General features: G+C 40.9%; 1 protein-coding gene across 14 annotated transcripts in view; it reads right to left on the reverse strand.

The window, feature by feature from the left end:
- Positions 1 to 21,069, reverse strand: part of LOC109031500 (SH3 and cysteine-rich domain-containing protein) — a 319,664-nt gene that overhangs the window by 67,172 nt on the left and 231,423 nt on the right. The gene's annotated exons all lie outside the window — the stretch shown is intronic.

Below are 21,069 nucleotides of genomic sequence, written 5' to 3' on the forward strand. Positions count from 1 at the left end.
AACAAATATTTTGGGCTCAAAAGTAACCCTCGATATGCATCGAAACACTATTATTACATTAGTCATGAATGATTTCGATATACGTCTACATCCCGGATCAAAAACCAATTCCTAAGTTTACTGCTCGCAACGCCAAAAAACGACCCTTTAATTTCTTCAGAAAGTGACCCAACACGCACGTATACAGTCCTTCAAATTTTTGAATATGCAACTCGCAATGCAAAAAAAATGATCCTTGAAGCTCCTGGGTATGTAACCTACAATGCACAAAATTGACCCTCTAAGTTCGCGAGTATGCAACCCGGAGCGTACTTAAATCGTCCGGAAATGCAAACCGCAATCGTCCATTGCAATCCCTAGGTTTACAGCTCGCGACGCCAAAAAGACCCTTCAATTTTTTTTGAATGTGCACTGGAAAAAAACACACATTGAATCTAGAATCCAGCCTCTTGAAAACATTGACAAGAAAAAGGACTCTTGATTCAATTAGATTTAAGCTTAAATTAATAGGAAATCCACTCAAATTAAGAGGCATGCTTCTTAATTTAAGCTTAAATCTGATTGAATCAAGAATATTTTTTCTTGTCGATGTTTTCAAGAGTCTGGACTCTAGATCCAATATGTATTTTTCCAGTGTGACCCAAGATGCACATACAGAGTCTTTCAAATTTTTGAATATGCAATCCGCAACGCAAAAAATTGACCCTCATAATTCCTGGGTATGCAACCCGCAACGCACGAAATCGTCCGGAAATGACAACTTACACTATAATGAACCGCGGACCGACACTCAAAACACCGAACCTTGAACTTCGACTGGAGCAGGGCCCACGACTCCGCGAAACGCCTTAACGCAAACTGAGAGGACACCCATGCAAATTCATCGCGAAGAGCCGTCGAGAGGAATCGAAAATAATAACGGAAGGAGGGAAGGCGGAAACTGAGAGGCAGCAGCGACGAAAAGTTCCGCCGGAGCGTTCCGGTCCGCGGCGGGGAACGACGCCGCGACGGAAGGGACCCGGCAACGATGTGACCGAGATAGGGATAAGCCAATTACGGCCTGGATTAAGGTTTACTATCAACGAAATCACTTCTACGATTTCTCGCGGGCGGGGAGGGCGCGGATCACTCTGTATGCAGACTCGCGTTCCTCCATCGAGACTTGTCGTGATTTATCGGGGATCTCGGACCCAACGCAAAATGGGTCACTTGCGTATTCATAGTTGGACCTGGAGTCCCTTTATACTGAGAGTCAAGACAACACCCCCTCATGGAGTCACAAACGGAAACAGGGCCGGATTAAGGGGGTGGCCACATGGGCCGCGACCCATGGCGGCAAATCTAGGGGGCGGCAAATTTTGCAATTTTTTTAAATGTAGGTATAAAAAAAATCGGATTTAGAAAAAAAAAATTACAAACGAGAAAAGGCTACAAAATCTCTCATTGCCTGAGAGTATAGTAATTTCTAATTTTGTCATCTTTCAGTGATATAAGAGACATCAGCTTTACTTAGTTGAGTTAAGAGAGAAACCAAGCACACAATTTGGCTTGGAACGGCGCGACTTAGGGAGAAATGATGACGAGGACTTGAGATGAAAAGGAGAAGCCCTCGGCGCGGCAATCGGCATGTAACACATATTAGCGCCTACAAGACTGCACGAATACTTCACGTATTGCATCAAACACAGTGCGGTTATTGTGGTCAGCGTGAAACGGATAGCGCCTACAAGAATGCATGAATACCTCACGCATTGCGCCAAACACGGTGCGGTTGCCGCGGCGGCGGAAGTTAAAATCATTAAACCAAATTTTGTGTTTGTTCTTTCATAATTTTTTCGTTCATTTCTTATGAATGGAAGGCCTTGTCCATTAGAGTTAGTTTTACGAAACTTTCGCGCAAAGTTCCGTGACCTTTTGCTAGTGGTGTTGACAGGGCTTTCCCAAAAAAATGTATTCAACACGAGTAAACGCGTCTTATGCACCCCTCCCCCGTGTAACGAAGAATCAAATTCTCCGTTTTAAGTTTTTTTTAAAAAAATGAACAGCTGTTTGTTTCACGCGAAGGAAGGAGTGAGTCATGCAGAGCGCGGCGGCGGAGTCGGGCCGAGACCGAGCGGCGCCCGGCGCGATCAGCTGATGGCGGTAAATAAAATTCAAAACAAGCGGGAAAGCTCTAATACGTTGGTATTAGAGAAGCGCTCAGCATTGAGGGTCTGCCTGAAGTGAAGAAATATTCAACTTTTAAACCAATATATATTTACTTTATTTCAGAATTTTTATTAAAAACTAAATTACAGAAACTAAATTAAAGCTTTCTTAAATAGAATTTTTTTTTTCTTAAAATTTGAAAATTCAAATCTATAAGTTTTCGCGCTTTTTTCGAAGAATGCCGTGGTTGGAGCTTCCTATAGACCGTATTCGATAACGGTTCGATGTATCGTTTGGTTCAAAACAATAGAACATAACCTCAAACCAAACCAAAAGGATTTAAGTTGGAAAAGCTGAAAATTAGAAAATTCGTAACAATTTCACATTACATTGACATTTGGTACTCAAAAGAATAAAAAATATGTTACAAAAGACCCGTTCCCTCAGATTTCTGAATTTACTTTTGAGGCTATGGTTATATTTTGAACCAATCGATATCGATACAATCTCACCTGTTTGATGTATCGAATACGATCTATAGTCATACTACTCGACATCAGCTGATAGCAAACAAAGGTTCCCAAGGAAACCGTAAACGCGTAACAACTACCTACCGTCGCCAGAGCCAAAGACAAATAAGTCAAAGACACATAACCTAGATGTAAGCGAATTCTACTAAGGTCTCCGAATAAAGTTATCACCGGTGGAAAAGTTTTCGGAAATCAGAACGCGCATCTTGAACTTTCGAAAGTAATTATAGAATAACTATAAACCGCATAGCGAAGAGAGTTTTAGGACTGTTATTTATTTCTCACGCTAATTTGCATTTAATCGTATTCACAGAGCTATTATGAGGTAATCAAAAAATAAATTTTCCTAAATGACGTTCCGTGCATCGATGAGTTGGTGCGCCATTTGACCGCTTGAGCGCCCTACTATACTAGAGCTCTAGTGGCAAATCGAAATCAAAAAGCGCCGCCTATCGGCTGAGCGCTTAAAACAAATTGCCTCTCCTCTCTTGTAATAGCTCACACACACATACACAAATTTCCTGTTTTTGAACTTTCCAAAATTGTACGTTTTACTATGAAAAAGGGCATTTTTCCAAATTTTAAATATTTGAACGCCTGGGCAAAATTTTCCCAAGCTGAACGATGTAAATATCAGGTCAAACTTTAAATTTCATGTATCAAAATTTTCAGTACAAATGTGAAGATCGCGTTCCAAGAACTTGGAAACGATTTGGTGGGCTTATGAGTCAAAATGTGATCCTACATCCTCGATCCTCCTCTCTCCTCTCTCTTCTATTCTACATCTTTTCGGCTGAGGTGCACGTTAGTGAGTCGCATCTCGCCGAGCGAACTGTCCACTTCATTTTCCTCTTTTTTCTTCTCCTGAGCTGAGGTGCACGTTAGTGAGTCGCATCTCGCCCAGTTTCACTCTTCCTCCCTTCTCACTTCGATCCTGTATCCTGTATCCTGTACTCCTGGAATCTAAAGCCTAGAGGTGCACGTTAGTGAGTAGCATTTCGGCTTCCCTTTGTTTTAATTTCATTTGTAAAATATTTCCTAACGTATAAGCCTAGAGGTGCACGTTAGTGAGTAGCATTTCGGCTTTCCTTTTATTTTGATTTCATTTCCAGGATTATATCGTCATTTGTAAAATATTTCCTAACGCATAAGCCTAGAGGTGCACGTTAGTGAGTAGCATTTCGGCTTCCGTTTTATTTTGATTTCATTTTTAGGATTTTATCGTCGATTGTAAAATATTTCCTAACGTATAAGCCTTGAGGTGCACGTTAGTGAGTGGCATTTCGGCTAAATTATTATCAACATTTCGAGTGTAGGTTGAGTAGGATCCTCACAAATTTAGCTAATAAACGGACATTCTTTTTGTAAATTCGAGACACAAGAGTTTGATCATTCTTCCCCCTTTTCAAACTCATCATTTTTAAAATTGGCGCCCGAATCCAGGATCCCGGCGAGCTCATTCCGGCAACTACAGTAACGTTGGCTTATCTTATACCAGAAGGACGTATGTGCCTCTGATGAAACGGGATTTGCCTCGTTACACCCCGATGGCACGTTCACTGATGGTTTTTATTGATGTTTCAAAACGAATGAGAAGGGAGCGGCAAAATACAGGCGGCCCATGGGCGGCAAGTAGGAAAATCCGGCCCTGAACGGAAATAGAGATTACACAAATTGAATGTTTTTCGTAATCTTTGATCGGCCCATTCTCAAATTCCTTTCTCCGTTCCTTCTCTCATTCCGTTTGTTCCTTGCCGAACCCGTAATTCCTCAGTCCATTCCAGATTATAATCTTTGCAATCGGTGAAAATGTAATCTTTATTCCCGTTTGTGACACTGTGAGGGCCTAAAATACGGGGACCAATCAGAAATGGATTCACATTGTCTTGACTCTCAGTAAAAAGGGACTCTTGTTGGACCGCGTTGAGCAGAAAGGAACCAACCCGCATCATCTATTGCCAAATTTAGTTGGGCAATTTAATTTTTTACACAGAGTCGGTCTTGCGGATTTTTGTGCAAGTTTCAGTAAATGTTCTGCATTGTACGAGGCAAATTCCTTAAAAATTTTAAAGGAATCGGCACAAACGTTTTCTTGTAAAAAATTTAACTGCCCTGGTGTGCTGATATGGCTTGGTGCCTTTCCGCTAAACGCGGGCCAGTTGAACTACACTAAGGAAAATTGAACTTCTACTTCTGGCTGCTTTTAGAAATAACTTAAGCGCCTCCAGTTTTCTTGCGCAGATAGGTGCGTTTGCGGATGGACTAGAAATTGTAGTTCAGCTGTGTCCCATAGAGCAGCAAAAATTCGCGAGGTCTGTCCGACCCCAACCAGAGTTAAAAGAAGGGCAGCTTCAGTGAAAATAATATTATGCTGTAACCTTTTCCTTCTAAAATAAAGAATGCCTCTAGTTCGGTTCAAAAAAATTCCTTTTCTGATGCAGAGTGTTTTTAATATTTTCAAGGAAACTATCTTGACGCATAACACAGTGCGAAACTAATTTTAAGATTGATATTTCACGAAAGTAGACCTCGGTGTTTATGGTAGGCAGCAAGTTCGAATTATTCGACAACAAGGAGCGACAATTTCTTGCTTAATAGTTAGACTCGGAAACTTTTCATGTGTTTTTCGTGCTTTATGGAAATATTGACAAGAGAACGTCGACTGTGTAAAACTTGAACCGTCGAAATGCTTACCCAAATATCCATTGGTATAAATTTGCTTTTTATAAGAGCAGTGTAACTTAAACAGCCGACTAAACTAGTACATTAATAAAAGCTGTAATAACCTCTTTATGTGGGTAAACATAAAAGCATAACGTTCAAAACATTAAGATAACTTTCCCCTAATTTTTGAAAGTCATCAAAGGTAGCGGTAATAGGATTTGCGTTGAAGATGAGCGCTGGAAACTGCGTCACTCCTCCGACGCGAAGGTGTATCTCAGTTTTCACGTGAGCCCTGTTTTACACATAAATCCATGCTCTCTGGGGCCTATGCACAAATTGAGATACGTCCTTACGTCAGAGGTGCGACGACTGAAAGAACGTTGACGGCGCTTTGACGTTTTAAACAAGATATTGATAACAGCTGAGCATGGTTGTCGCGCCTTGCTTGAAGACCCCAACCCCTAGATCTTTTGAGAATTTAAATTTCCGATATTTTAGAGAACTTGGCAACGATGACCTAGTAAGCAGGCGCGGAATTCTTGTGGTGACTGCCTTTCCGTCCATCGCGCCGCCTTCACTCATTACGAGCTTCCTTTTCAATTTCCCACCCTCTTGCCAATCACGTGACATTACATCTTTACACGCTTGGTCTTTACCCTCGATGTGAAGTTGCCAAATTGCCCTCATTATAAAATGAAAATGTAACGGAAATGAAGAAACCTCGAAGCAATATTTAGGCTAATCTCGTACTTTCTACGATGTTTTCATTCATTTTCGGATATTCCCAGCTATTCTCGGACGCAAAATATGAATCATAAGCGTGTTTCCAGCTAAGGACTAACAAGGAAATCCAAATGTGACGTAATCGATAAAAAACATCCGGTTTATTGCGGTAATGAATGTGATTTTCCGATTAGACTTAACGAATTTTTTAATTTAAACAAAATCTCTCTTATTGAAAGCGTTGATGTACAGCATGTTGGTAGTAGAACTTTGTTTGATTTTTTGTATGTTAGGTAGCCAGTGATATGGGCTAAAATAAAAATTGTTGACTTATATTAACATAAAAATGAAGTATTTATTATTCGAAACTTTTCTGCCTTGGCCATCGTTAGGACTTAGCAATAAACACAGTTTGAATCAGAGAAAAAAAAGGTCTGATAAATTCTGGTGGCTTTGTGTGCTAGAAATTCACTGATTTCCCCAATTATTAGACCAGGTTTATACGAACTAGCTCAACTACATCATACCTTATCGAATTTTCTCTCATGTTCTATTTTTATAAAGATAACTAGGAATCACTGAAACTTCAAATTTTGTAAAAATATACGCTCTATAACCCAAGGCACATTCATTCAGTAGCGTGACGTAATTGACGTAAATGATCAATTATCAATTATATTCGCTCCATTTTTAGCTATGGTAAAGAATCGATTATTAAGGTGTTCGTTGCGAACCCCCCCCCCCTCCCCCTGTTCATCGATTCTATTCCATGGGTTAAAATGTCATCTCAATCGATATAAAACTAAAAGCACGCCACACTATTGCATTCATTAGAAGCTTAAATACCTTAGTTAGTTTAATTCCCTATTAAAAAATGAAACACGAAAATAAATTAGGAAACTTGGAAAATGCAGTTCGACTGAATCCGATTAAACAAGTCAAAGCATCTTTGATTATTCGTATTTTATCGAAGGAAATTTGGCAATTTCTGTAGACTGCTGCGACGCTCTTTCTATGTATGAAAAAACTATGCCCCCTGGCCGCTACGCGGCCCAACCCCCTGAAGGCGCTCCGCGCCATCAATGGGCCGCTTCGCGGCCCTATTTTTACCCTCCTATCAGTGTTAGTTTTATTTTTCCCCTAAACAATTACGATATGAGGTATACTTTAATTTTAAACTTTACTTAAGATTACTTTAAAATTAAAAGGACGCGTTTTGGAATGACTGCTTGATGAAATATTGCAGTAAAACAATGAACAATGATAGTCAGGTAATAATTAAGATTTCATGAGTCGGGGATCGAACCTACACCGAGTTCACAGTGGACGCTTTGGACGTTTTAGACGACTCGGTCACCGCTCGACATGATGTCGCAGATGCGAATCTTGTGTAGATAAGTGTAGAGCTGATGCACAGGCTACACAGCTACTGCGCAACCTCCTCGACCACTGCGCATCCTCCCGCGCATAGCGGTAGCAGTACCGGAGCATTCTATAAACTCACTCACTTTTATAACGTGATTTTAAAAAAACTGGGTCCTTTTTCCAAAATCTGATTACAGCGGGCTCATCTAGGGCCTATTACCTGTCGATTTACGCAAAAATCATGGAAATCGGCCTGGTAGAGCGCTCAAACGAACTATGACAAAAAGTATAAATTTACATTGTTTAAATGGGAGAATTCGCAACTTTACCACGTAATATAAAAAAACCTGGGCCATATTTTGAAAATCTGAAAAGAGTTGGCTTATCTAGAGACAATTGCCCGTCGATAGCCGCAAAAAATCATGAAAATCGGCCCGGTAGAACGCTGGAACTAAGCGTTACCAGTTTCGCAAAATTAGGAGGTCTTGGAGCTTATAGTATAGATTGCACGTCGGCGTCGTCGGCTGTATCAATGAGGACTAAAATTGCATTATCAATAAGGTGGGGGCTCGTCGTTTTGGCCGCCATTTGTGACGCGGTCAATCGCTTTCAAAAATTCATACAGAGTCAATATCCGAGAGGCTGGAATAGGAGCGCTCGAACTGTTTCCGGCCAGTGGTGCACGATGGACCGAATTAATGGGATAGGTCGGACATGTTTTTTTTTTTTCACTAAAACCGCATATTTAGATGTTTATTTCGTCAAATTCCCTATTTTGAAGGGTGACTTTCATGGAAAAGTTACGAAATATCCAATGGGACCAAATCTAAAACATCAAAATTTTGTCAAAACGGAGTTATGAGCTTTTAAAGTTTTCAAATTTTGTCCGACCCCTCCCATTGGCTCGATCCACTGTGAATGTGGCGTGGCGTGCTTTAAATTGCAATATATCGATTGATCTGTCATTTAAACCTTTAGAAAAGGATCGATAAACAGAAAGGTCGCAACGAACGCCTAATCAATCAATGGAGATGTTGCATGTGTGAGGAATTTGCGATTTGACTGTTGATTCTTATGTAAAAGTTCGTGAGAAACACGATGGTGCCACTGGTTTTTTCTAAAATTAACTCCCAAGCTCAAAAGAAGCTCTCAAGTTCAGGCCAAAATGGAGGGAATATCCCACGCTATCCTGAGAGTCCACCTCTACATCAAGACAAACTCTCCATGCAGAGATAAGGAGCAAATACATTAGCAAGGTTGCCGTGTTTTCAGTTTTGGAGTCCCCAAATAAAGTGGCAGCCCTGTAGAGTTGGACTCTTAGGGTAGCGTGGGATATCCCCTCCATTTTGGCCTCAACTTGAGAGCTGTTTTTAAGCTTGGGAGTTGATTTCAGAGAAAACCAGTTGCACCATCGTGTTTCTCACGAAGTTTTACAAAAGTATCAATAGTCAAATCGCAAATTCCTCACACATGCAACAACTCCATTCCGCATGAACCCTAGAATGCATGGGATTATGTGTGAAACAGGGCTCACGTGTAAATTGAGATACGCCTCAGAAGGGCGACGAAAGAGCGATAAGAAAGGGCAGCTCGGTTGTGCCACAGCGCCTTCAATTTTGCAGACGCAACACGGACATCCGTCGAGCACGAATAGTTGTAGCTCTGCGCCGTCGTCAACGCGCGTTCTCTATCTGGCTCTAAATCCATGTCGAGTTGGATTCGTTTGTTTTACTTGGACCGTGTGAAATAGGAAGGAACCAAGTCTCATCGACTATTACATACTATTTTGCGTATAAAAAAAGTATTGGTCATCTGAGGGGCCACCATCGTGTTTTTCGCGAACTTTTACATGAGAATCAACGGTCAAATCGCAAATTCCTCACCCATGCAACATCTCCATTCTGTGCCACAGCTTTAGGTGAATATTGATGATCGGTCATTTCACGCGCTTCGCCACTGTCTCTGGCGGAATTTCAATTTCAAACACCGATGTACCCTGTATCCATCTTGAAAAATATGGGAATAAAAGAATAAAAGTTATTTTTTTAGGTATCTATGATATAAACAAACTAAATAGTTCTTTTCAAACCGTATCCAAATAACTAAACATAAATTAGAGAAAAAAAAGTCTCGGGGGCTTCGGAGGGGGGAGTTAAGTATCCCTAAAAATTTTGAAAATGTGCAATTATAGGATTGAAATTGAGAAAAAATAAATCCATTCGATGATCTTCATTGATGAAATATGATTTACTCTTATCACGTTAACTGCGCCCTCTTATGATCTCGAAAAAGTGCTTTTTTGATCTTACATGCTTCACTCAATATAATATCGTATCTCTCATTACATAATGGTTTTTTTATGGTTGAAATGGTTATTCACATGCGAAGAAGAAAGGATTGTAACATTTACAAAGCTCAAGGTGTGGTGGAATTCATGGTAAATCTGAATTCTTATGTTTAGGCACAATGCTACTTGCGTGATTTTAATTCTTGTGTTTTAATGACAAAGCTGTAATTAAAGTCACACGAAGTTCCCTCTGAAACTCTGCAAAATTCAATTTCCTCAGCAGGAAAATTTATGAATTTCGTATCAGTCAACTGAGAAAGACAAGACTGGGGTAAAATGAATTCATGTGCTTGGTAAGCTACGTCTTCTCCCGGCCACGTGCTCTCTTTGAATCGACTAGCTGTCAGTCAACGAGGGTGTGCGTTTAGGTTGTTGATTATCGGGTTCGACTTTACAAGAACACGTGACGAGGGGATGCTAAATCCGACCAATCGCGTAACTCTCTTTGGACCACATTTTGCAATAAGAGGCGAATTTTCGCGAGTGGCTTTGGTTGACTCTTTCGACCACGAAGAACTTTTTTTCAACCCAATCCACTGGAATGTTGAGCTCATAAGCAACCGATATCTGAACCAAGTCCAAAACTTCTGTACCCACCTCCGGAGGTAGGTCGAAAAGTGGATGAGAGTAAACTGTTCCATCAGAAACCTCAAAAAGCAACCGATTTTAGCAAAATGACGGTGACAAAACATCATGGTATGGTAAAGAATCGATTATTAAGGTGTTCGTTGCAATCATCCAGTTTATCGATCTTTTCCACAAGTTTAAATGGCAGATCAATCGTTGAATCGCAGAGCACGTCACGTCACTGATTTGAACTTGCCGTGAATTTACTCCAGACAATGAGCAACTTACTCGCACAACTTCAGTCCTCAATTCTCATCTTAGCTCTCTATTTAATAAAATAAAATACCAGAGAAAATAAGGCAACGTCTAATGTTGCTCAGCTAATTCCGGTTGAATTCAACTAATTTGCGAGTCGATCGACGTAGGTTGAATTTTTAAAACCGTACATTCCGTTCGAAAATGATCGGATGTTTGGTTTAACGATATTTTCCCTTTCCTTCTAACCAACTTACAAATTTGGAAAAACGTGTTGTCAAGAAAAAATTAGCACACGGAAAAATATCCGACCATAAGGCATATTGAAATTACTGAAGCGGTGGGTTTACCTAAAAAATAGAGGAGTTTTATTTTTTGTAAGCTGTAAGTTTAAATAAATGCACACGAAATTTTTTATTACCTACAAGTTGATTTTAAAATATAAAATAAGTTCACAGTGTTCTACTGAAGAATACAATGCGGAGAACTGTTTCGTTTTTTGTCCATTGGCCTATTTCTGTATATTGGAAGGTACGAACTCGATCATTGTGCACTAAAATCAGTAGCCGTATACGTGGTAAAATATACCAATGAAATATCTCCCAGTACAACTATAAAGGCTACAATATTTATTTTGAAATACTTTTTCTGATGTGATGCGATTACATTCTGAGATGATTATTTTTGCGTAGAATTTTTATTTAGAATCATAGTGCGATACTTTAGATCTAACCGGCCATAGAGATGTTCATTGCGAACCGTAATTTTTTGAAATGAAATTTTGTTGATCGAACGGATAAAGCAAGGTTAAAAATAACCGAAGGTAAATGTTTCAGAAACTAAAAGAATACTCGAGAAAATAAAATGATCGAAAGTCATTTTAGGCATCACTGATTTTGAATAAACTGAAGGGGGCAGAACAACTTTTGACGAATGCGAAACTTTTTTGAGCGTAGGCGCACAGGGCGTTCCAAGGGTTTAAGGCTGGAAACCAATCAATTATCCAACGTTTGAGGGTATAATGAGAGGTCAATAAACTTCCAACTTTATTCATGTAAGAGGTTGAGACCTGTCGATCAAACTCTCTAAGTAAACATTCAGGTTCAGCAACGTTCAAAGTGCCGAGCAAATTGCTAGCCACACCTTGTGGTTAGCTTGCCTTTGCAATTTACTTAAGATGTATATCAAGTAATGTCTAATAATAAACCGTGCAATATTATTTTGGGTCAAGAACTACAGCTACAAGGAAAGCTACGACAGTAAGAAAAGGAAATTCAAACTTACGAAATGCGTTCTAATCGTCATCCAACCCATGATGACACGAATGATTATAATTATAACAATAGTTAGGTGAAGATATTATAGGTAAAAAGGAATGATAACGGAACGCGATTAAGAGTCTAAAGTCAAAATACGCAATTTACAAGCGGGCATTAAGTGTAAAAATACAAAATTACAAAATAAAGGAACGGAAGTTTAACTTTTTGATTTGGACAAAATAAAAAACTAAAAAATACGTCTGAGGCTGGAGAATCTACTACACGATACTAAAACAGCACTTGAAAAATATCACAACGTTAACAACCGAATCGATTTGAAAGCACCGTGACGATTTAGGTGGGAATTACCGGATAACAGTGTGGATAGAATACTTTTAGGACTAACATACGACTGTCTAAAAAAATAGAGATCTCTATAGCGGAGAAGTGGTTTTGCTACTCGAAAGCAGGTCGAGTGAGTAAACTGCGGAATGTACGAGATGAGGTTAGGTTCGACGCTCGGTTAACAGGGCGCGAAACGTCTAGTTCGTTGACCTATATAACGCTCGAGGAGAGGATATACGTAAAAAAATGAAAAAATTCCAGGAACGAAACGACTACGGGAACACACAACTCTGCGGCACGAGGCGGCGGTGAAACGCAAGGCAATAGAGGTACAGTAGTGGACGATAACTAAGTGGAAAAAGACTACGCTATCACAACCAAGAAACGAAGGAAACTTCGGAGATTCCCGCACTTACAACAACCGGGATCCGGACGGTTCCCGCGCGACTCGAACCGAAAAACGAACCGGAAAACGTGTGCTTCGTTAAAAAAAAGAACTAGAGGATATGTTGAAGGTTGCGTTTAAAAATTGAACGGTAAGGTATAACGGGAACGTGCGCGGTTTGGTTTATTGATGTTGATTCTGAGGCTATGTAGGGCGAATCTGAGAGCGGCGTCGAAGGGACGTAAGGGGTGGGGGGGTGTTCGTGTCGGCGCAAGGCAACTGGAACTACATTAACCTACCCCTTCGCATGCCACGCTGCCGCGTGAAAACCACCCTCGAGCCCGCGACTCCTATCGTCCTTACGCGGTTTTCCATCCGGTGTCGCTCGCACCACCTTTCTCAACCCCCCCCCCCCCCCCCGCCGGAGCGGTAGGTATTGCCGATTTCGATGTTCCCACGGTGAAGCACTCCGTCCTGCCGTGGACCTATCATTACCCCCGCCGACAAATAGCCGACCATTAATTCTGCCGCGTCGCGGAAGAGGGTGGTAGGTGAGTTTCGGAGTGGGCCCCGGAGCGCGCGAGGTTACGCGGTGGGGATGGTTCGCGTCGGGGTTCACTTACGGCTGTTTTCCGGAGGACGGCGGAATTCCGAAGCGTCGACAACGCGACGGGCTATTCGCTACCTTTGCTGCGGCACTTTTCCGGCCTTAATCAATGATTCAGCCGTCGACACGGACGATGTCGCCTGAAAAAGTCAATCGCCGGAATTTTGAGGCGTGGCGAGAGGGGTTGGATTCGTTCGGTCACATTTTCTATTTTAAGTGTCTCGTGCAATAGAGTATGAATTATAATATATAGTGCTTATGATAGTGAAAAAGTTAGGATAAAAGGTGGAAATCCATTTTTACCTCTCGAAAATCCGCGTAGTAATATTCACTTCAACTTTTGAAATTGGGTCTATTTTTACGGATCCTGAGCTCTAATTTGAACTTGAACTCGAACATATTCGTCATTACCGAGATTACCGTATAACCGAGAAAATTTTTATTAATTAAGGTGAATCCAGGCTTGAAACTTCGCGATTTGGCCACCACGTCGCGCTGCTCAGAATAGCCGCATATATTTGCCAAAATAATATAAACCGTAATACTTATTCAAGATTGGGGATCCAGGGGGTATCGCATCATACTTGAGAAACACTCAGTAAAAAAATCTTCTCAAAATTCCCAAAAATAAAGTCGTAGCTAGGGCGGAAAGTAATTCCCATTGCGGCAATGGGAGAGAGAGAGAGAGAGAGACAAAACATGAGGGATTCGGTTGCGCGTTCGGCCGCCGCCGCTGAGCTGAATGTTTCAGCTATACTTTCTCTGCGCTTGTAATTCTAATTGCCAATATTTTTGGCTCAAAAAATCAAGCAAAAAATAATCTATATTTTGTGGATCTGCTTTTTGTAATTTGAACAATATTATTTCAGTAATCGTCGAAGGAAAGTGAAATTATCAGCGGTGACTGGTGGCGCTAATTCTAATCTTGAATTATCCCTAATCGAACCCTGGATTCACCTTAAATTTTTATTTGATTAAATTGTTGTAATTGTTATATACATTGTAAATTTGACTTATGCCACAGCTTTTTACTATAGGTTGTATGCATCAATAAATTCTATCTATCTATCTATCTATCTATCTATCTATCTATAAATTATTCCTAACCTATTCTATTTCCCCCGAATTATATGAGAATCACATGAACATGGACAAACTGCTGCAAGCAACTATCACTCCTCAAAAGCCGCGTTAATTGCCTAATAACCTATTGAAGGCGAACTTGTCAGGATGGGTGCAAAAAACTACAAGAAGAAGATTCATTAATTCGAATAGTTTTAAAAACCAATGCGCGTGGCCTCAATGCATGGAAACGAGCCTCTCACGTTGCCCCATCCGGCTTTATCAATTTGACAAGAATTTCAATAACGCGGACAGCTTGGTTACGGATGAGCGAAGTAGCTTCTGAGAATCGGCCTTTTATCATGACTGTTTCTCTTTGAGTCAATTATTGAAAATGCTTTAAATATAACTGCTTGTGAACACGTGGAGGAAAGTACCGAGGCAATTAGTGTTTTACTGCGCACCAATCAGGTCAACAAAAACAGGCGGGAAAGCTCTAATACGTTTGCACTGCCGTGCTAAGGAAGAACGCCGTATGAAAACTCGAGAGTTGCCACATTTCCTTCGACAGAATGTTCAATTTTGAGGAAAGTTATGAATATTTTTCCTTGAAATTTGCAAGAACTTTAGGTAAAATTGCGAACAAAATTATTTGAAAAAGTGGAAGAAAAATATTTAAAATTTTCCCAAGAATTCGTGATTTAAGAAAATTTGGCAATGCCTAGAGGTTCATACGGCGTTCTTCCTTAGCACGGCAGTTTAGAAGAAAAGCACTCAGTTGTTCTCTACGTAGGCGCGTTTTAGTTTCTCGCCATCTGCTTGTTGAGCCGATGGTCCATTTGAACATGCCACTCGTCGTCATCATCATCATCACAACTATAATTCCGTAAGCTCAATCCTTCAGCAAATACACCCGTGAGTGTAGGACGCGTGTGTTGAGAGTGAAGCACAATTTGGCAACGAGGGTTTTGATGATCGAAATCCAAACCCTAGACTACCTCCTAACCGTGGCAATAACGTTCTTTTATGAATAAGTTCTAACTTTCCGCTTATGGAAGAAAGAATAATTCACTTGGGTTAAATTGCACGCTAAGCGTCACCATAGCAGTCTCAGAAATATGAAAATATGGCAACCTCAATCTTGACATTTCGGCTCACTATAGCAAACTGTGTATAGCACACTTTGAATAACACAGGGTGGGAAAGAATTAATGCTCGATCGAAAAGTTTGCTAAAGCCGTTGTAAAGGGCGATTTGACTCGCGTTGAGTATTGTTTTTCTCGTGACCGGGCAATTCAAATTTCCCGTGATCAATGTACAATGAAAACGTTATTATCTTAGCTAGAAGTTGATTTCAGTAGTTTTCGTTGCGCAAATCGTGTTCTACGTGAAATTCTGATGAAGAATCATGTATCGGCGTGCATTAACTCGTACCTTGTTTAATGATCCATTTAATCTGGAAAAGCGAACATAGAGAATTTGCCTCGCTTTCCGCGGGAAAAATATTTTATCGGGAGAAATGAGGCAACGTTGGAATGCTCACATGACGTCCAAACACAGCATGGGCTTTTTAAGCCCCATTATTCAATGCCGCGATTATTCCAACGCGAGTTCAAATAATTACGCCAGACACACGGCGCGGCGTTGAACACATATTGGTGCCTGCAAGGCTGCCGAAATACTTCACGCATTGCGCCAAACAGTGCGGTCGGCGTGACGGGCATATTAGCGCCTACAAGACTGCCTGAATACTTCTCGCAGTGCATCTAACACAGAGCAGTCGGTAGGTGGTATGAAACGCATATTAGCGCATACAAGACTGTATGGTTCGAATAATTCACGCATTGTGCGATTTAGTTGCTGTAATTTCTCGGTGTCACGTCTACCACCAGCGGTCCAGTAGGCACAATATCCAACCAGTGTACAACGCGAGCCTGCAATCCTCGAAGGATCGTGGAAAGTGTTCTACTTTCTGATAACTTTCCCATCATAAATATCCCTCATTGCTCCTCACCTACTGAGACGAATGAAATATCAAAATTTGCCAGTTTTCGTTGCAAATTTCGTGTCCGACTTCGCCCGTTGGCTCGTTCTACTGTCCGTCGTTGTATCGCAATTTTGATGTTTTCAGTCTGGGAGAATCTGCGTGTAAAGCGTGGGCGTATAAAAAGTATAAGTAGTGAGTAGTAGTAGTAAGTAGTAAGTATAAAAAAAGGAAAAAAAAAATAGAACCAACGAAAATATTGCGTCGAAATTTTTTTGATTTATCTGGAATTCTGTAGGAAAATTCTCAAAAAGTCTGTAGAAAAACTGTGTGTAGCTTTTGAAAAAGATTGATTGAAAATAATACATAAAAGTGCGATGCAAAATGTTGAGAGGTCAGAGATAAATACGCTTTTTTTGCGTGCACCCGTCGGCTTTTGAATCCATTTATTCCTTAAATAATTTAAACTTTGTCAACTAAACTTCTACAATTGTTTACTACTAGCTTTTTGCTAGTGGTTGGCGGCCGCGTAGCGGTCACAAGCCCCCAGTATATTAGAATCCTGTAGGCAGGTCAAAATAAAAAGCTCTCCCTATTGGCTAAGCACTTAAAAGAGGTTGTTTTGTACTTTGTCATTTCGTCTGATATATTTGTCGTCCGTTAAAATTCAAAACCGTGTTCCAATTGCGCTGTGTTTCCACTATACGCTTTATTAAGAGTGATAGATCCCGACATGAATGCACCGGAAAAAAGCTTGCATTTAAATTAAACGCAAAACAATCAGTGCTCAGTTCAGTTTTTCCTTTATTTCAGAATATTATGCTTTTCTATTCTGCAGTGCTAAGGGGAAACGCCGTACAAACCTTCAGTCGCTGCTAAATTTCCTTGGATGTAAAAAAAATTGTTGGGGCACAAGGTGAGTTAATAGTGTTGTGTCCACACTATTTTGCGGGGAAAACAAAGCCAAAAAGTCAAAAGTCATTTGGAGTAAAAAATGTTCAGCTCTAATGAGTACCAATAGAAGACTGAGAGGGGAGAGTGTTCAGCTCATGCAGCTTGCATTGGAATATTAATTTGATGTCAGAGAGATCTACATCTACAGATTTTATTAGATATGGACGTATTTATGCTGAAAAGAATTGTTCCACGCAAACCTTTTGCATATGATTCCTTTCAGCATAAATATGTCTATATTATTTTTACATGCAGTGTAGGGACGCAGCACGCTGAACAGAACCACGCGTCTAACATTATTATTGATTGTTATTTGATGTCCCTGTAAGAGACAATTCGAAGCGGCGGTGTCCGCCCCCGGCGGAATTTCGAGACAAGAGCCGTTGTGCAAAAACCACGCATCTTCACCGGGTCCCAATCAACGTTACGCGGTTTTTACCTGGCACAACAGAGAAATCCAGCTCCGTTGTCTCCAATCAATCCAGCACAATTTCTCATCGAATTTCGAGGCCAATATCGTCACCTCGGGGGTAAGCAGAATCGAAACCGAAAAGCGGGGGGAGGGGGCTGCAGGGTGAAGGGGGAGGGGATGGATCCAACAAATTAAATGAGGTTGCCTCAAGGCCGCGCCCGCATCGGGGCGGAATTCAATTCCGTTTTGGAGCAACAGTCAAAGTTGATCTTCGCCGTGCAATCCGAACGGGAGTGCATCTCCGAAGTGAGTGCAATTTATTGACTTTATTTGTCGTCCGGGGCCGTCCCGCCGAGTCGCCTCCTTCGCCGAGCAATTTATCGGATCGCGAGAGTTCAAAGGGCGATTCGAGGGTCTTTAAGAAGCGCGAGACCCGGGGCACATTCCGTGATGACGCGGCTCAAGCACCGGCGGTAATTTGCGAGAGTTATTCTGCCGTCCTAAGGAAGAACGTCGTATGCTCCTTCAAGAGTTGCCAAATTCCCCTTAGTAAAACATGTATTTTTTACGACCTCCATGCATATTTTTCCTTGAAATTTTCAGATATTCAGATTAATTGGAGATGTTGCATGTGTGAGGAATTTGCGATTTGACTGCTGATGCTTGTGTAAAAGTTCGCGAGAAACACGATGGTGCCACTGGTTTTATCTGAAATCAACTCCGAAGCTCAAAAAAAAGGTTTCAAGTTGAGGCCAAAATGGAGGGGATACCCCACGCTATCCTGAGAGTTCACCTCTACATCAAGACAAACTCTGCATGCAAAGATAGGGAACAAATACATTAACAGGATTGCCGTGTTTTCAGTTTTGGAGTCCCTAAATAAAGTGGCAGCCCGGTCAATGTATTTGCTCCCAATCTTTGCATGAAGAGTTTATCTTGATGAAGAGGTGGACTCTCATGATAAAGTGGAATATCCCTCCATTGAGGCCTCAACTTTAGAGCTTTTTTTGAGCTTGGGAGTTGATTTCAGAGAAAACCAGTGGCACCATCGTGTTTCTCGCAAACTTTTGCATTAGAATCAACAGTCAAATTGCAAATTCCTCACACATGCAACATCTCCATTGCGTACAAAATTGTCTGAAAATTTTGGGGAAAAATATTCACAATTTGCCCAGGAAACTCGGTTTTTATCGAAGGAAACTTGGCACCGTTTGAAGGCTCGTACGGCGTTCCTCCTTAGCACGGCATATTGCTGGCTTTTCATTCCATTAGCTCCTCTCCCGCCATCGATGTTGCACCTGGCATCCCTAATAGACTACTAGTAATGGCGTGGCGTGCTTTGCGATTTATCGATTGATCTGCCATTTAAACCTACGGAAAAGATCTATTTACATGGTGTTCGCAACGAACGCCTCAATAATCAATCCTTCACGATAGCTTCAAACGGGATACATCGATAATCGATCATTCACGTCTCGCCACTGACTAATAGCGCTAAGAATAGGTATTTTCATCGCAAGAGATGCACAGCCTTATGTCAGAAAGTTGACAAAATTATTCTCAGGACATATTGCGATATCAAAACTGAAGCACAAATGGACCGCGTTAAACAGGAAGGAACCAAGCCACATCAGCTATTGCCAAATTTAATCGGGCAATTTAACTTTTTACATGAAAACGGTTGTGCGGATTTTTGTGCAAATTTTAAATGAATTTTCTCCATAATACAAAGCAAATTCCTTAAAATTATCAAAGGAATCCGCACAACCGTTCTCTCATAAAAAATCAAATTCCCCTGTTAAATTTGGCAATCGCTGAAATGGCTTGGTTCCTTTCTGTTTAACGCGGTCCAAATAGTACTCGCATTCTACGTTTGTATGCACTATTAGTCCCTACGAGATGTATTCGTAGTATGAACGAAAAACTGAAGGTGCTCTGATATTTTGAATCTTTGCAGTACAGAAAATTGTTCAAATGACCAAGTGATTGTTTGCATGTATCACAACGTTACACTCCTGTCATGAGCTGTGGCCCCTCCATTTACTGACCAACAAACCATGGTGTATGGTTGAGTCGTTTTATGGACACTTCAGGACCAATTTTTCGAGCGCGCATCCAACATATTTTTCCAATATATTTTGCGGAAAAGTTAAAGACAATATCCAGCTAAAAATGTATATATCAACCTACTGGCAGTTCAAAACCCCGCATACAGACCTATTCTACCGTATAAAGAAACGCCGTAAGACCTTTTGAATATTGCCAAATTTCCACTGATTAAAACTTTATCTTTGGAGAAAGTTATGCATATTAATCCAAACCGATTGCGATTCACCGCACGAGTCGTTTAAACAGAAAGGTGGTAATTTTACCAACGTGCAGTAGGGTTCAGTATTGAACTGGAAATCTAAATTCGGAGAAGGGAAAGCTCATTGGAGCACAATTTTTCACAAAGATATATGCTGTTTGGCGCAACACTGGTTACGACCATTCAGGAAGGCAACTGCACCCGCATTTCGGGCCTAAAAAACCCCATCATCATTGCAGCGCAGTATCCTGAATTTTCTACCACTTATCTCGGGGCAGTGACGATTTTGCAAGTTGGCAACTCCGTTCTTCGTCCGTTTAAATCGATATTTTAGAATCGATTGTTTAAGAGAAGCTGATCACCCTCAGGTAGAGTCGCATACTGCCAATAAAGCCAATACTGAACAAATTTCATTGTAACGCCTTGATGCAACTATACGGGCTCCGTGGTTGTCTGTGGTGCATACGCACGGGATTGAAGGCGTTTTGATTCCATAGACACTCACCGCTTCACCAGCGGTAGGGCGTTGCATCGGCTGGCAGTGCTGCGAGGACCCAAAAAGCGCAGCTTCTTCAATTCTTCGCCAATGCCACAAACACATCTCTAAGGCATGAACAGTTGTTCAATTCGTCGCTTGGCTGAATAATGGGCGTAACTACATACGGAAAAGCATTAGATTGTATGGACGATAGCGTTCTTTGCAATGTGAAGAGCTGTCTTCCTGGCTGGTCATTATTACAGTTGCACCAAACTGCATATTTTTCTACTAGGGAATATGATGCTCGAACGAGCTTTTTCGCTAAAATGAGAATTTCAGTTGTATTCGCAGTTTTACGCAGGTTGGCAAAAACACCAACAATTTGTCTAAAAACGTTGCTATAGATGTCGAAACCGCAAACAATTTAGTTATCTCAGCATGTTTGTGAAGTTTACTTTTACCTACTTCGACGAGTGTTTTTTGCTTGGACTCTCACCTTTTTTGATGTAGAAAAATAATTTATAATTCTAAGCCCAGTCAGAAAATTACATCAACCTACAGTTAATTCTGGACCCGCCGAGGCAGGACCAAAAGTTTGTGGGAAATAAGTTGAACGCTACTGATTGTTTCAGTGTCATCAAATCAAGCTGATTCTGGTTAAGATTCAGCCTAGATA

Source organism: Bemisia tabaci, chromosome 4, assembly GCF_918797505.1.
Source record: "Bemisia tabaci chromosome 4, PGI_BMITA_v3".
Lineage (NCBI taxonomy): Eukaryota > Metazoa > Arthropoda > Insecta > Hemiptera > Aleyrodidae > Bemisia > Bemisia tabaci.